Genomic DNA, 15,649 nt, shown 5'->3' with positions numbered 1-15,649 from the left:
CTTTCAGGCTTCGGCATCTATTGGTTCTAGTGTAGTGGTTAGGAGTATAAGCCTGGGAGCCAAATAGACATGGTTCCCCCAGGTGTGCTCTCACGAGATGACCGTGGTAGAACTTTTTTCACTTTCTGAGTGCTATCTCAGTTTCTTCTTCTGTAGAGTGGGGATAATAATTTCTCTTTTGGAGCACTGGTGTGAGAATGAAATATAAAGATGTATGGAAACTACTTTGTGCAGTGCCTGGCACAGAATTAATGTTCAATAACGGTAGTGATTATCAGTCATTTTAGGCAAACCAGCATTGTTCCCAAGAAGAAAGAACTGTTCAAAGAGAACAATGAAATCAGAGTGGATTTCCTGTTCTCTGCCTTTTAAGCTTTTTCATCAAAAGCAATGCAATGCAGCAGAGTCTCTGAGAACAGGCCCAAGACTGAAGCCTCCTTCTTTGATTAATGCAGTGCTTTGAGCACAAGCAAATAATCTGAAGAAGGTTGAATTCATGCATGGCTTCACTTGAACCAAAGTGGTCAAGGATGTTCACAGGCCCTGTGCAGCTGAAGAATTCCAGGGAATTGGTTAACCTGAGAACCTAGCCAAAAATAAATTTAGAGCCAAAGCGTCATCAAGAAATAGGTTAAGTTTTGGCATTATGCTGACATCAGTCGCCTATAAACTTATCTGATTATTCAACTTACTTATTTTGGGTTTATACCTTCACTCATTTAACAAGTTCTCTTTCTAGCTCTGGGAAAGCATCAGACTAGCAACAGAATAGTAAGTTACTTAGTTGTTCCCCTCTGTATACATATGAACACAGGAGATGGGATTAGAGCAGTGAGGGGAGTAGTTCTGCTCTATACAGACAATATGACATATTGCTGTATCACATTACGGATCATCAAGTGTATGCATATACATGATCTCATTTTATTATCACATGGCAGAGAAAGAAAATGAGGCACAGAGGGTTACAAACTTGTTCAAAGGCAAAACCACTAGAAGTCTGACCTTGAACTCAGGTTCAGCTGATTTTGCATTATACCACAGTGTCTGAGCAGTGACATGAACTAACTTTTATGTAGTGCTTTATGGCTTATTAGTCCTGCATACATAATTTTACTTGATTCTCATAATATTTTGGAAGCAAAAAACATCTTGTCTTCACTTTAAGGATCAGAGAATAATCTCAGATAGTAAGGTAATTTAGGACTGGAGCTTTATGGCTTCAAAATGTCATTCGTTTATTAATTCATTCTTTAATTTAACACAAACTTACAGAGCATCGCTTCTACACTGCGAACTTCTCCGGACAATGAAGAGAGAGTAAATAATAAGATAAGCTGCCTGTCTTTCTGGACCTCAGATTCTAGTGGGGAGATGAACAATAAACAAATGAACTAATAAAAATAAAAGTTAATATCAGATAAAGATAAGCAGTGTCAGGAAAAAATTAAGAAGAGAGTGATAGAGACAGGGAGAGGGCTATTTTAGAAAGAGTGAAGAGGCAGCATCTTTCAAGGTGAGATATATTAGACTAGAGACCTAAATAAAGTGAGCAGCAAGCCAGAAGAACAAAGTTAGGCTTTTCAGGAAAGGGAATGTCAAGGTCAAAGGCACTCTAGCTTAGTGTGCTGGAGAAACCAACAATATGACTGGGCAAGAGATGGCTTAGGCTGAATGCAAGGAGATGAGTATGAAGTGGTAGGCAAAGCACTGGAACAGGTAGGGTTTTGCCAAAGTACATCATGACTTTTTCAAAATTCTCACTGGGTTGGAAAAAACAACTCAAGCATGATGGTCAAAAGCCCTTGTAACTTTCTTTGCACTGCCAATTTATTTCTTTCTGTCCTTGGTACAATTCAAGCCATTTCCATTCTTACCAGCTCGTCTCACATTACTGTGGGCCAGCTGAGTTAATTGATGACTATTTAATGAAATGTGCAACCATCTCATAAGTAAGAAATCACATATACTATATTTTAACTTTATGGCTACTAGTCAGGAGCAAACAGTTTTCAAAAGCAGAATGTGGGGACTTGAATTTTGGTAACCCTGAAGTTCTTCTAAGTAAGTGAATAACTTGAAACAAAGTAGAGTCTACAAAAATAAAGTCATTTATCAATGCTTGAGGAAAAGTACTGCAATTATACCATAAATTTATATAGATTCATAGGCAATTCAGGTTTTCATGGGAAATTGCTAGTGACATAAACTTGATTATTGTGCCAATGTGTAGAAACCAGATGGGAATCTGAGAATCAGAATTATAAAATAGAACCATCAATTTATCTAGTAAATTTTTATTAACCTATTATGTATTTCTTTTAAGTCTTGTGTTCGCTCCAGTATGCATACAGCAAATGTCACAGAAACAAAGGCCCTCTCTATCAACCAGCTCTGATTGGAACACATCCACTATTAAAGAGTGAATTGGGCAATGCCATATAAGCCTCTCAGTGTCTTTGCAAAACCATCGGTAAGTGTCCAATCTCACCTTCTCAAGAGGCCAGCTATCATTCCAGCTGTATAACTGGAGAAGCCCAACAGACAATGCTCTATAATATGAGGTGGAACAGTTAAAAAAAAAAAAAAAAGGCAGCTGCCGGAATGGAGGAGGAAAATATTTCTTCGAACCAATTAACATGTGATAAATGACATGAAGATTTATATTTTAATAGGTATGTGGCTTCTTATTCTATATTATTTTTAAAGTTTGCTCTAAATATGAGAAGTGCAGGCCCATTTAAAGCTTCAAGATGACCATGTAGCCCTTTATATTTGCAAAAGATTTCTTCAGAGGAATCTTAAATTCCTAAATCCAAAGATATCTCTATAGCCATAATTTACCTATAAAGAGCAGTAGGCAATGACTGAATATTCTAAATGATACCTCCAGGATTTGTGAGACTGTTTCTATAGGTGACCACCAGCCACCTGATGCTATGCCAGAGCTGCACTCTCTTTTCTTCAGGCCTTCCGACCGACCCATCCCAGTGCTATACCTCCCTAACTCTGAACCACAAGCTACGGTGCTTACTAAGGACCATAGGATTTCGATTCCCCTGAAGGTCTCTCTTCACTATCCTCATGCGAGGATATCAGGATGTGTGATTGCTGGCAAAATGCAAGAGGAGTTCGCTGAGTTAGTCTCCTTTCTCCTCTTCTCCACTCCGAAGCCACCCTGTCTTCGAAAATACCTACTTGCTCTATGATTTTGGTACACCTTCCTCGCAAAGCTCCTATTAGTATATATTAAATATGCTTTCCTAAGGTAGTAAAATATTTTTTTACTTAGGAAACATGTAGATTTAAATTTGCATTTAAACAAAATTAGCAATATTTCTTAAAGACCTCTGGGGTCAGTTACAAATGACTAAATTCAAAAGTCAAATAGCTACTGGGTTTGGGTTTTTAGAATTGTTTCACCATAAAAACCTCATTTGATTTCTAAGGATCCCTGCACCAGACAGGTGCAAGAGGCATTCTCTTCCACTTAAAAAGTAAGATAACTAAATCTCAGAGATGCCCACTCCCCACTCTGAACAAAAAGGCAAGTACTTGCCTCTTGATTTAAAGCTTGCTTCCCTCCTGCTACATTAATTTCAATTACGTTAGTTGGTGGCCATTAATAAAAGAGACAAGTAATAGGACAGCAAAAATAATTGTCTGATTATTAACCAATAATAATGGTCCTGGTTTATTGAGTGCTTAGTCCATAATGCACAATTTCCACGTGCTTTACTCTGGCCTTGGTGTGTCATCACCAAGGTACTTAAATAAGAGATTATGACAACAATTCAAATATATTAAATATAAGAAATGTATGTGATCATATTACTGAATTTGAATATACTTAAAAATTAAAAATAAAATTTAATGAGCATTGGATAATCTCTAGATTTTTCACTAAATATAAATGGAAATTGTTTCAATAGTTCCACTTGGTGCTCTTACTGAGCAATCAATTCACTGAATAGCAAGGTTTAGTATTTATTATTATTGAACTATATTAAACTTTTTCTCACATAAATTTTATGGATACAAACTATGCAATTCAATCCAGATGTTTGTTCTTTTAATCCCATTTATTGATGGCAAACAAAAGATTCAGTTAAGCTGAAGAACCATGTCAAGATCAGCGTCCTATTATTTCCTATGTTGACTTTTTCTGTTTTCAGCCATGCTATTTAAATGAGATCTCAGCAGCAAGAACAGGACACAAAAGAGAAAAACAGAAATGATGTGAAGTGAAGAAAGATTGAGAGGAATAGCAATTCATTCTATCAAAGAGAAGTATGGGGATAGAGCATAACATGGAGGCTTCATACAGGGAGATGGAGAACCAAAATATGCTTTGCCCCTCTCTCTGGGCTCAGAACGGACCATATTTCTCAGCCTTCCTTGAAGTCAGACGTGACCATATGATTGACGTTACTCTAATGGAACATGACAGATGTGATGGTGCTACCATGCTCCTTCTGCTTCCTGGAGACTATAATAGAGAAAACCATGACAGTCTCGGAAGCCCTGTTTTGAAAATGGCGCTGCCCATCTTAGCCTGTTTCCATGAATGACTATGTGTGGAGCAGAGACACTGCTGACTTGAAGCCACTGCCCAGGCCTGGTTCACAAGAAAATAGTAAATTTCTACTCTGTTACTTTTCCGATTCTTGAGAGTTTAATGGCCTCAGCCACTTAGCCTACTCTAATTCATATAGTTTATGTTGTTAGTCCAGAAAAAATTAACATGAAAGGCACAGGATAAAGATAGGCATTAGAAAGTAGAATATTTATAATAAAGCACAAAAAATCTATTGGATGCTTTTATATCCTTTTGGCACATTTGAAGAAAAATAAAACTAATAATGAAGAATCCTAATTAAAATATATGGTAAATAACGTAGACATGAGTCAAATGGTTATAACAATATCTTGGAAACTTCCGATGATCGCATAAAAAGATGATAGTAACATTTGAAAGGGATATGTAGGGAAAATACACATTGCTAACTCTAAGAATTGGTTAATCTTTAATTTGCCAAGCATCTCTAATTCTAGTCCATTGAGAAGAACTCTATTTTGCCTTACTGCTTCCCTCTAGGCTAACAGACTACCTTCTCTTCCAAGGTAGAGAATTCTTCAAAGTCTTGTCTGGAGGCCTTCATATTCCTTCAATTTTTTTTCAACTCTTACTTTTTTAAATGTCTTTTTTAGGTATTGATAATGGATATTGATATTCTTTACATAAGGCTATCCAAGAATCATTTGTGATACTTTTGAAATAGTCCTCTCAACTTTAATTTATATACATTCGTATTTGATTGTTACTGATTCTTTGATATTAACATGGCTTCTCTACTTGATCCATATAAATGACTTTTGCTGAATTGGCACTTAGAAACTCAATCCTAATCATAAATATAAACCCATCTGTAAGAACAAGTCGTTTTAATATTAGCAAGATTTCTGTGGCCTATTTCTCATCACTTCAATCTGGTATCTTACATGCATTTTAAAACTGATTAAGGTAAGGAGGAAATATGGCGTCTACAAAATGGATCAAAACGAAGTGTTCAAATAGACAAAAATATTACTTTTCTTATGGGAATTATCATAATATCAGTCAGAGAAAACATGTTTGGACATTTCTAAACATAGAATAAAAACACCACTATTCACTGGAGGGAAGAGAAATCCCAACATACAGGTACCAAAACACAAGAATCAACTACTGGGTGACTGAAGCCATGGAAGCAGTTGGTAGGAAATATACACAACCGACATTAAGTTCTGCCACTCAGATGTAGTAAATCACTCGCCTTTAATAATAGAACAGATTCCCACTGGATATGTCCTCCCTTATTAAAAAACAATGAAAGCTAATCATTTCTGCCCTCTGTGAACACACATGAGATGAAGCATTAGAAAAACACACATGCATGAAGAAAAATAAAGAAATTCCACATAACTCTCGCGCATACATCAATATAAACTTCTGGTATAAATGAGTTGCAACCTCATTCCCCAATCTTTTCAAGGGACCAAGTAAGATCTGTAAAAGAGTAGAGGTGTTGACTTTTCCACACAGGCTACCAGTGACACTGCTGAATTAAAATCAGATTGTAAATGCCAGTGTGAAGACAGGAAGTCGTAGTAAAGAGTTTTAAAATAATGCCACTGGTACAAACAAAAGTATTTGAATAAAAATATCAATGTGATACATTATTAACTATAAGACTAATGGTGACTTGTGTCAAAGGCTTACGTGATTTACCTTTACTTGTTTCAGTAACTGATATTGATTAAAAACAATCAAATTCCAAAAATAGGATGTAGGAGGAATTGTACTCGCATAACCATTTTAGTTCTAGTTGTATTGAAACCATTGAAACATTGATAATAGAGCTTAGGGACCTTAGACAGCAGATCTAACCTGTTCGTGATTAAGGATAAGTAATATGAAGTACAGATAGGGAAACTGACTTGTTGAGGGTCACCACAACAAGTTCTGAAAGAACTGGCTAAAAATTCACCCCTAGTCCACTGCTCCTTCTTTCATATCTTATTTGCGTCTCTTGAGTCGACCTGTCATAATAGATCAATGGATTTAAGAATATTTGTATTTTTTGTTCATATTATCATTTTTAATAATAATAATAAAAGAATAATGGCTATTATATGTTTCTGAGCATCTATCATATAATCTGATAGTCGTATAACAACTCTAAGTTGTTATGTAGTCTTATGATAACCCCATTTTGCAGACGGGAAAACTGTGGCTCAGAAGATTCAATAACTTGTGCAATGTTACACGAGAGCTAGGATTCAGATACAAGCTGATCTGCATCCAGAGTCCATATTCTTTCTACTACATATCATTACCTTTTTCAATCTCTTGGGTTTTCTTGTGGCAAAAAAAAAAAAAAAAAAAAAAATCAAGAAAACCAAAGCAGCTTACTGATAATTGAAAGCTTGGCTAATTACCATTTAGCCATTTCAACATTGTCAAAAATTGATTTTTCTGATTAAGATTATTAGAGATGTTGCTCCTAAAATAACCACCCCAACAAGAACAGTTAGCAGCTTCATACCCAAGGAAGTGATTGATTAATTTTACTTTTAAAATGTTGATAAAACAGTAGTCATTGAAGGCTGGTGAAAATTTTATGATCTGGTAAAAAAATCTCTGCAGGCTGGTGATTGTACTATCCTAGCTGACATAGATTATGTCAGCCTTGCAGATGGTGCTAAAAAAAAAATAACCCTATGTCTGTATGAGATCAAAACACCAAGACTGAATTTAACCCAGATGCTTGGCACTTTGTAGACACAACCTATGTCATTTCTTCCATTTTCTGTTGGAGGCAGCAGAGGAAGGGTGTGACTATACACAGTTGTTAAAGAAATAATATTTCCAGGCAAGCTTGCATTAATGCTTTAGGTGTTTTTTTTTTTCTTTCTTTCTCTCTTTTCTGTTTAAATTCCTAAAGTGCAACAGACCTCATGAGTTTCAGGCAGACATACTCTGTTAGGAGCTGAAGGAAGATTTGCACATTTCCTCTCTGACATGTGGACAAGCAGACGCTCAATTGCTGGGCTTCGGCTGCTCACTGGCTTTCTTTGTCTTCATTCACACATAAGTCCTTGCCAATTTCCCACTGAAAATGCCACTGCAGATCCTGAAAAGTTTTTGGAAAGAGTCTCATGGCTTTCAATCTCCTCGACAGAAAGAAAACTTAGACAGTCTTACTTAGGAAAAAAAAAAAAGATTGAAGGCAGGGTTCGACATGTACAAAACAAAAAAAAAAAAGCACGTAAGGAGAATGGGTTAAGTGCAACTGAATCAGAAATGTACCGATTTGGCAGTAATCTCATTCACAAAATGTTGGAGTGGTTGTAGGTGATGCCAAGTTAAACAGGATGATGGACTCAACACAATACATGTTTGCAACACTAATGGTCATCATTTCAAGGCCACCCACTTCCAGGCAGTGGGAAACGAGGGCAGCTGCCCCATCTCTGGAGAGTCAGAGGGTCTTCCTACTCACATGGACAGAGATCTGAGGCCATGTAAAAGAGAGTGGATTTGATTGTCCTCGGTGTTTCAGGATTCACGAGGAAAAGAACCTTTGCTCCTGCACTGGAGAGCTGAGGTCTCTCTCATGGCTTCTAATTCACTTGCTATTCTTGGGGTAAGCTAAGGGATAGAAGGGTACTTCTACTTAGTAGAATAACTAATGGCTGTGGCCTTAAATGACAGAATGTTGGGAGGAATATTGAAGAGGCAGCCAGATATTTCAAAGCCATTTGACACGTATGACGCCTTCATCCAGAACCTAGAAATTTTATTTTGCCTCTTTCCAAGCTCCTTTCTACCTACTGCTTTGCATAGTGTGTTGCTTTATGCCAAGACCAGACATCACCCAGTGTGATGTGAGGACTTTCTGGCTCATGGTGTCCTCACACTGACGGCCCCTTTGCTTTAGAATGCTAGGGCAGACCCAGAGGCACAGGTAATAGGTAATGGCACCATGGAGATAGGACAATTTGAATGTCCTCCAGTATTTAAGTCAAAAAAGGTCACAGATGTAGAATGTGACTAATAATTTTTAGTTAAAATGATGATTATAATTTAAAAAGAACAATAAATATAATAATAGCCAATACTAACTAGTTAACTCTAATTTAGTAACTAATACTGTAGTGAATACTGTATGCCAGGCACATTTTTAAGTACTACACATACATTAACTTATTTAATCTTCACAGACACCCATCCATTTTAGAGCTGAGGAAACTGACATACAGCGGGGTTAGGTTACCTATCCAAGGTCACTCAGCTGGAAAGAAGCAAAGACATACTTGTAGCCCAGGCGCTCTGTTTCCAGTGTGTTTTACTGTCTTCTGTTTACAATTTATGATGTGGCACTGAACTGGATACAGATACAGAAGAACTAGGATGTATGCGTATGAAGCAGTAGACCATTTTTTTTTAACAAGATGACCAGTTATTATATTTAAAGTTAGAACCATTTCCTTCAAATTAGTCACCTTTGGAAAAAATACACTTAGAATAATGAAGTGTCACTATTTAAAACATGTGTCACTACGCCCCCTCACTGTTGCCATCACAGCTAGTTTATAAATAACACAAAAAAATTGGTGCCCATATTTTAGAGTCTCACTTTATTCTTCACTTGAAACTATAACACCCTTCTTAATCATGGAACAATGCATAATTCCAGGCTCCGGATGGCTCCTGGCCATTTCGAAAACCCAAATCCATCTTCGAAAGTCAAAGATTCGTCATCCTAGGGAATATTCCAAAGAATCTGCTGGGACAAAGATTCTTAGGGCAGGCCCCTAGATAGTTTTGAGTGGTGGCAACTTCGTTACAATGCAAGAATATCATAGCACAGTGACTGCTTGGGGGGCGAGGACTCTTACTAAAATGTTTACGTTCAAGTATATTTATGAGAAAAATCATTTCTATAACTTTATAGTCAAATGTCATGTATAGTAGGGGTCCTCAACCCCTGGGCCATGGACTAGTACCTGTCCGTGGCCTATTAGGAACTGAGTCGCACAACAGGAGGTTGGTGGTAGGCAAGCGAGAGAAGAATCATCTGTATTTGCAGCCGCTCCCCAGCACCAGCATCACCGCCTCAGCTTCACTTCAGATCATCAGGCATTAGATTCTCATAAGAGCACTGGTCTCTGGTGCCAAAAAGGTTGGAGACTACTGATCTATAGGTGTTCGCTAGGGGCTTTATACTCTCACTGGGGAGGAAGTCTTAGACCTAAAATGTAATCAAGGTACAACATATGGCAGATAAAAGTCAAGGGCCAACACATATGACATAAATAAAAAGTTCTATGGGATGTCATGTTGATGAATAAGAATGTAGAAAGTATTAAGTCAGGAAGGCTTCATGGAAGAGGTGGCTCTTGACCTAAGCCTTAATAAAAAGCCAACTAATTCCAAGAAAGAGGGATAACAAAGTTCTTAGAAAGTGATTAGGGAAACTTTTGTGTACTTGCTATTTAGAATGCGAACCATACAAAGAAGAGACAGGATTTACAGGTGTTCTGTACAATCTGTGTGTGCATGAAAATATTTGGTAGAGTTGTTACTCTAAAAAGTTCTATGAGATGCCAAAGACAACTCTTTAAACATAAAGTACTAAAAAAAAGTTAAATATGCAAGGATGAGAATGACTGCTTCCTTCCAGAGACAGACCTTAATTATTCGGGTCCTGCAAGACCCAAGTTAATACAGAACAATAGTGGCATAATTTTGTTAACCATTAATTCCAGGTTGACATCAATAACAAAATTCAGAGAAATCTTTTACAATGATCCAGTCGTGCACCAGTAGATTTAATACCAATGACCAAATTGCTTAATCTAAAGTATAAACATTTTTCTTTTCTTTTCTTCTTCACTTTTTCTTTTCCTTCCTTTTCTCCCTCCCTCCCTTCTTCCTTCCTATTAGGACACCTCCAAGACATAAGAATAAAAGATCATTAATTAGGATACAGAATATAACTAATATTCTGGCATTAAAAGAAGTTTCATCTTAATACAGTTCTACTTGTTGGACCAAGTTGAAAGCAGTCTCAAGATTCATAAATAACCATTTAATATGATGAGTTGCCATGAGGTGACCACAAAAAGGGTGGATGAAAGAACCGTTTAAAGAAACATTGTGTCAGTATGGCATCTTTTGTACTGCTGGCACACAGAGCACATGTACCAGCCCAAAATAAAACAGTCAAGTATAACACACTCTGAAATAAGGAGAATTTTAAGGAATCAGACTATAGGTATAGTTGTAACTAAAAACTAGTCATTAAACTCCTATTCATTAAGGGTTAATGATGAGAGAATATGAAGAGTACAAATATGTCTGTCAAGTTTCTTATAATAGAGCTTGATAAATAATGTATGAAGTCATCCCTAACATCAGAGTAGTTAATCTACAACAGTTAAAATGCTAACTAGACTGAATGGTTCTCCCAGAATTGAGAAAACTAGGCAAGGGTCGCTCAGTAAACGTCATCCCTGAGTAGGCACAGTAAAGATACAAGAAGAAAGAAGCAATTGGTCTCAAGTGTTTACTGCACACCCATTTTGTTTTAGGGTACCAGATATCAACAATGTCAACAAAGGTGCACCCCGTTCGCCCTGTGGGGAGATAAAAAGCTTCCTGTGGGTTTGGGGATAAATGCTTGGATATACCAGGTATGTTCTTTTACCTCATTCTCTCAGCCCACGCATTTAAAAAGCTACCAAAGCTTGATTGTTCCCCCTCTCTGTTTTTTCCTGGGCAGCTTTACTTCCTCTGGCATAGAAGTCAAGACTGTGAAATTGATTGAGCAGCTCAACCTGCTTCATACTGATGTCCTTTGATGTTATTACATCATGCTTCTCCCTGATGAGGCTTGTCTGCAATCATTTCAAACCACTGTCACTTCCCTGTCAACACATGCTATACTCCGAAACCTGGGCTAAAAACCAATGCAGTATCCAAGAACGTCATATGGAAAACATGTATTCTGAACTAGAGTTGGGATGTGTGTACTCTTTGGATAACTAATGCAGGTCCCCTTTCATTGAAATAGAACCCCCAGGCCAATGTTGGGACCCTATAGGCCTAGGAGCTAGGTTACTTCAACATATTAATCTGGCATCTGGACAGTCATTAAGGGGAGTGCCAGAGAGGCCAAAATGCTGGGAGATTCAGATGTACTACCTACTGTTTTCTCCTCTCTTACCCCTGTAGCAATTGCTTAAGGAAACTGGAGCAATTAGCAGAATGGAAATACCCCAAGTTTAAATATTGAGAAAGAGACTGAGAAAATTAGAGTGGGCATTTTGGAAATTCCAAAATTACCGTGGAACAAAGAAATGTCGGGGAGAGTGCAGATCCCTATAAGGTATACAAGTAGCTATTTGAAGTTGACAATAGAAAGTCAGGATGGTGGATGAAGTGAAGAGATAATTCTAGCCCAGCAACTTCTGGATAAAGACTTCACCAGTACCCAACACATACTATAATCCCACAATGCTATTCATAATTTACTAAAGATTTTTTTGTGTGTCTGTAGGATTGTTAACAGCCAGTATACATTATGTGTGAATTGGATCGATGGCACCTTTGCATAGTCTCGTTACGTGGTTCACTTTCTTTTCAGTTGTTCTTTAGTCACTTAAAACTTTAAGTTAAAAACATCCTTTTAGAGGATACCCAACCAACACTTGCTGTTTCTGTCCTAAGGAGAGTCCTGATTGAGTTGACAAGCATACCCTTGACGTTTTGACTGAGCTGGTATTCAATTATGCTGGTTTAGTAAGATAAATAAGTCATAAACATACGTTATGACAGTTCAAAGAAGATGCAAATGCTATAAATTTTGATAGGAGAGTAGTTAACTTTAAATTGAATGACCAAGAAATCTTCCAGAAGGTAGTGATGGCATTTGACCTGAGCCAGGCAGGATGGGTAGCATTTGGACATGCAAAAATGGAAAAAAATTATTCCAGGTGGTGCTAGGTGCTGGGTGGGAGTTTAGAGTAAACCAAGTCAGAGCACTGATCAGTGAATGACAGAGTAATGGGAAGGGAAGTGGAAAAGGTATAAGCCTAGAAGAAGGCTAAAGTATCTCGATTTTAGCATGTAGGCAATGAGGAGTCAGCGAAGACTTCTAAGCAGATAAGAAACAAAGATCAATATTATGATTCAAGGAAATTTACATGGCAGCAAAGTATGTAGTGCCTTAGAAAAGGAAAATAAATCATAACTTCTCCTGGTAGCTGGAAATCAAAGTTTGATTTTCATATGCACATAGTGTTGAAACATCACATTGCCTCTGCCATATTTTCCCATATGCTAGTAAGAAATGAATATAAATGAGCAATATGTGTGTGTGTGCATGCATGTGCTCAAAATAAATCATCATTCATCTGAATGTTGCTATCATACATGTATGCGGGCACATGTGCATACACACACACCTCTCCTGGGAAAAATTAAATGCAAACTAATACGTATTTAACATAAGTGTCTGCTATGTACCAGGTACTCTTCTGGAAGCTGGAGATAAAGATGAATAAATTTATAATCTATCTGGAGAAAGACAAATAAATGTAATAACGTGTGAAGAAAGCAACTGTAGCCGTGTAATCAAAGTATTACAAAAACACGTAGCTGGTGAACAAAAAATATGTTCTTGGACACAATAAAGCAAGGACTTTTTAGTAATTAGATGTCGTAAATCTTAATTCCTAATCTGGAATTGATAGAAGAATATTGTTCTGACGAGTCTTGTCAGTAAAAATAGACTGACCACAGGTAAGAAATTAGCAAGGCATAGCAGTTATGTGTTTTCTCTGAATTTTATTCTTTGTTGGCTAATCTTATAGGTACATGTGTTTACATTATATTAATAATTTGCTGCAGGTTGATGTGAGTGGAGCTTCTGTGATCTAAACGAAGCTTTTACAGGAGGAATCACTGAAGTGAGTATGTGTGATTCTAAATGTATTGATAGAAATAGAGGTGTATGTAGTTGAAATCATAAAACCTCTTGAATAAATTGTACTTTCGACTTTAGAAAGCAAAGGACAAAATAGCACCTAATTCTCATTTCTTCATTTCTTTCAATTTCATACCTTTCATGGAACATAAAGCTCATATGAAGGCATTTTAAGTGAGAGGAGAGCTGGGATTCATGGAAAGTAAGGGCACGCAGGGGAATGGCTCCTAAAAACCTAGGTACATGGCGATTGTAGAAAACCCACCCTCACAAGAATGCTCCTCCAGGGGTTTACATTGTGAAAAATGCCAGGAGTCATCGAAAACAACAAAGAAAGGTGCAATCTGTAGAAGCAAAAAGATGGTAATTCAAGGCTATTTTGAAATAAGTTAATTAAAGAATCCAACAAACTCATTCTGCTTCTAGTTACTAAGTGAATAAAGACGCTTCAAATCACCGTCAGGCATGAGAACCTCAAGAGGAGAAAAAATATTCATCGAGAGGACATTTACTCAGATAATTTTGGATTACCACCAGCACCATATTTACTTTTTCAGCTTTCTTTTATATTTGCTGGCTCATGGGAGTTTTTTCTCAGCAAAAACAGTTTTGTTATGCTTGCTTTTATTACAGAGCTATCCAGGTCATGTCTTCAACAGATGAATAAGATTTGTGAGTCAGTTATACTGTAGCACTATTTATATTGCCAAAGTACAAAAATCTGCAAATCATGGAAGAGAGTGTCTATTGAATTAGTGCCGCACAATAAAGCACTGGTATGATGAAGCAGGAACTTTACTGTAAGGATATACTTAACTTATCTAATATTTTTGAAAACACACAGAAAGTAACCTTATGATAATATTGTTCAAAATGTTATTTTTGCTGGGATTTTATTTGTAAACTTTGATTCCTTTTCACTGTGAGACATTGGATATTCAAACATCTTCTCTTGGGTTGTGGCCGATTTATAGTAGTGGCTAACATACACACAATCTATATTTTTATAAATATTTCTTCTAAAAAGTTAATTTATTATCTTTTTAATCTCACAACTTGTTTTGCAAATATGCATACTAGACAAATTTAGCCAATGAGCATAAATCTTCTAACTTAGCTTTCTCTTACTACCTACTATTTAATTTTGAAGACATAATCCATGTTATATTTTAAAGTTAAAGAGCTCAGGCATTTTATTAATCAAAATACTGCTGTCATCTTGAATAAGCCTTTAGTCTGAGGTTTGACGAGTACCATTCTGAACAGGAATCCTCATGTTAATGATATTAGTGCAAGTGGGAAAGAATTTTTTTCTTCCCTTTCTTTTTGTTTTTTAGCATTAACCCTTATTATAGCTGATGATCCTCCAGCAAATCTCTCAGGTGAGAAGACATCACAGAAAGAGAGAAGAGAAGAGAGAAACAAAACAGAAAACTGTGTAGAGTTAATTTTATAATTCCTATTTAGATTGCACAGCATTCATTTCAAGCTGTGAAATTCTAAGGGGAACTGCCAATGTTTGGGGGAGGGGAGAGATTAGGCAGCGATTTATTTTCATTGACATACTCTTCAAGGGGGCCGCCAGGGGTAATAAGAGGCCTTGGAGTGTGATGACTCCATCAGAGCTGTCTGACTCAACGGAAGAAGGAAAGAAAGGGAAGTGAAGAAAAGAGAAAAGAGAAGAGTTTGGAAGAAAAGTAAAGAAACTTGGGAGAGTAAGAAAGGATTCTGGTTCTGCTGAATGGAGTAAAGCAAAGCATTTCTGTAGCAAGAGCTTCAAATCTCCCTCCAACGACCCCGCCCCCAGTCGCTCCACTCAGCCCACAGGTGCTGGGTCAGTGATCTGAGGAAACATGGCTTGCATACAAACCGTGTTTCTATTTTCCATCAGAAATTTTAAGTCTTTTAACTGAGTAGATTAAGAATGTTAGTGCTCCTGTATACAGAGAAATCCAACTAGAAATCCCACTTGACAAGCTTGGCTCAGTAAATTTTATGAAATAAGTGAACTCCACGTCACAGGATTATAGGAGATAAAGCCGGGTAGATTATTTGATAGTTCTGATTTCAGGTAGATAATCAGCAAGCCGTTTTGGAAAGATCAGTGTGTTTCT

General features: G+C 37.0%; 1 long non-coding RNA gene across 1 annotated transcript; it reads left to right on the top strand.

Moving 5' to 3' along the window:
• Positions 1–2,585: 2,585 nt before the first annotated feature.
• On the top strand, positions 2,586–4,655 carry LOC120595486 (uncharacterized). Its single transcript, XR_005650861.1, has 2 exons — positions 2,586–2,675; positions 4,176–4,655. It is a non-coding gene; the product is annotated as an uncharacterized LOC120595486 (long non-coding RNA).
• The last annotated feature ends 10,994 nt before the right edge of the window (positions 4,656–15,649 follow it).

The sequence above is a fragment of the Pteropus medius genome, unplaced genomic scaffold (assembly GCF_902729225.1).
Source record: "Pteropus medius unplaced genomic scaffold, Ma_sr-lr_union100, whole genome shotgun sequence".
Taxonomy (NCBI): Eukaryota; Metazoa; Chordata; class Mammalia; order Chiroptera; family Pteropodidae; genus Pteropus; species Pteropus medius.
Note: the sequence above shows the minus strand (reverse complement) of the source record. Positions and strands in the feature narration are given on the sequence as shown.